A 2,500-nucleotide genomic window follows, 5' to 3' on the forward strand; every position below is an offset into this window, starting at 1 on the left:
ACAAATTAAAAAAAGGAGTAAGACGGCCGATGAAGGAGGGGGATGTGGGTTAGATTAGATTGTTACGAAGTTTCTCATCCTCTCCCCAATGCTTCCACCCTCTCTCTCTCTCTCTCTCTCTCTCTCTCTCTCTCTCTCTCTCTCTCTCTTTCTTTAGTCCTTTCCCCTTCCCTTTCGAACAAGGAAATTCTAAATAATCCGTAAAATCAGCGTCAAACGTAATCAGAAACAACGTTACGTTAGGGACATAAAGCGAGCTATCGCGACAAAGTCGAGCAAGAGTTTTAATGGACCTTTCTAGCGACTGATTTTTCACCCTAATTTGTGGCGACAAAGTCACGAAGGCAGACGACGTGGACGTTCTATGGTAAAGTCAAGGAGAATCCAGAGAGAAGAACGGGAAAGACATGCTGCTCGGGTAAGGGCGTGGGGAATGAACGGGAAAAGGGATAGAGAATAAGGAGTGAAATTGAAGAAGAAGAAGAAGAAGAAAAAGAAGAAGAGGAAGAAGTGGAAGAAGAAGAAGAAGAAGAAGAGGAAGAAGAAGACGAAGAGTAGAACCGACGTACCACCAACATCGACGAGTCTCAAGAAGATAGTTTTCCTTTGTCGCACCCGACCGCACACTCCAGACGGTCCTCGCGACCGGAAATAAATTACCACTTGAAATCTCCGAAAGCCTTTTACCCCGCCGCCATCTCGTGTGACCAAAGGAGAGAAATAATAGAAGAAAAAGAAATGTTAAAAGAGAGAGAGAGAGAGAGAGAGAGAGAGAGAGAGAGAAATAAAGAAAGAAAGAAAGAAAGAAAGAAAGAAAGAAATAAAGAAAGGAAGAAAGGAAGAAGGAAAGTTCACGAAGAACAATTTTATTGTATTTCTAAGCTTACTTGTCGTAAGAGTAAGAGAACGAATAAAAGGAATAAGATACATAGATAGAGAGAGAGAGAGAGAGAGAGAGAGAGAGAGAGAGAGAGAGGGAGTGAAAGAGAGAAAGAGAGAGTGAGAAATAGAATAGAACTGTAGCAGATGGAGGAAAAGAAAGAAAAAGATAAGAAATAAGAAAGAATAGAGAGATAAAGAGAGAGAGAGAGAGAGAGAGAGAGAGAGAGAGAGGGAAAGATAGAGATAAAGATATCGAATAAGAAGAGAGAATTCGAGTGTCAGGCGATATAAACTCATGACATCACCGTAAAGGCAGAGCTCTAAATGCCGCAAGCTGTGAGTGCACGGCTACACGGACTATATTATATATATATATATATATATATATTTCGAAAGAAGAAGATATAGGGAACGAAGGGAAGAAAAACAAAAAGAGAGAGAGAGAGAGAGAGAGAGAGAGAGAGAGAGAGATATGATAGAAAGCGTTCGTCGTTAAAGATAAAAGTTATTGGCTAGTTCGTTCGCTTTAAAATCCATCCTGTCTCACAAAGCTTTGAAGTTTCTCGTCCACCCCCGTTGAACCATCCCCGACTATCTCTCCGATACCTCCTTTCTGTTCTTCTCTACCTACGAAGAGAGTTAATACCGAGTTCTACTTATTCGCCTGATCTATTCTTCGAAATTTCGACGGCAAACAGTATGAGACATGCTACAGAAGGTAGCTTTTCCTCTCTCTCTCTCTCTCTCTCTCTCTCTCTCTCTCTCTCTCTCTCTCTCTCTCTCTCTCTCTATCTATCTATCTCTTTATCGGCTTTATGCTTTCAAAAGTGCCCGAAATAATCGAAAAAGGTTTTCTAACGGTATTAATACGAATCATTTCGACGGAAAGGTGGTGGTCGGTCAGTTGTTTTCTCTTCTCTTCTTTTCTATATCGAAAGTCTTTGCGTTAACGTTGCACACTCTTCTCGTCGCGCCTTATAGAATTTTATGACGTAGCGCAAAACGTGGTTCTAATACGATTGCTGGTAACCGAAGTAGCCCGGGCTAACGGACCGAGTCAGTAATAAACGTGGAAGAAGGATATGGCAGAATGTGGGAAATGGAGGAGAGAAAAAGAGAAAGAGAGAGAGAGAGAGAGAGAGAGAGAGAGAAAAGGGAGAAAGGGAGAAAAGCGGAAGGGTAGAAGAAGAAAAAAAAAAGAAAAGAAAAGAAAAGAAAAAAAAAAAAAAGACTAAAGCGAGCGTCGTGCGGCGAAGGAAAGAGGGAGAAAAGAAGAACCCAACCGCGTTTCCATTACTTCATTTCCGAGACTGAAAGGCGCAGGACAATGGGGAGCCCTCGGAAGGTTGACACGGCCGAGAGCCGCGGGATATCTCGATCGTTTCGAATGCTTTAGCCTCCAGGAAAGAAGATGAGTCGATTGAGAAAAAGAGAGAATGAAAAAGAAGAGAAACGCGGCTACGTGAAAATTATTGCGATCCATTCCTAATGGCGCTTCTTCTCGTCGATTTGATCATATTCCATTAAACCGAGAGCGACGACGACGACGACGACGACGACGACGACGACGACGACGGTGACGATGGCGACGACGACGAGAACGAGAGGAAAACCGCGG

At 42.8% G+C, this 2,500-nt stretch overlaps 1 protein-coding gene across 22 annotated transcripts in view; it reads right to left on the reverse strand.

Moving 5' to 3' along the window:
* The window catches only part of LOC124955238 (mediator of RNA polymerase II transcription subunit 15-like), a 394,448-nt gene that overhangs the window by 208,366 nt on the left and 183,582 nt on the right, over nt 1-2,500 (reverse strand). The gene's annotated exons all lie outside the window — the stretch shown is intronic.

This window comes from Vespa velutina, chromosome 1 (assembly GCF_912470025.1).
Source record: "Vespa velutina chromosome 1, iVesVel2.1, whole genome shotgun sequence".
Lineage (NCBI taxonomy): Eukaryota > Metazoa > Arthropoda > Insecta > Hymenoptera > Vespidae > Vespa > Vespa velutina.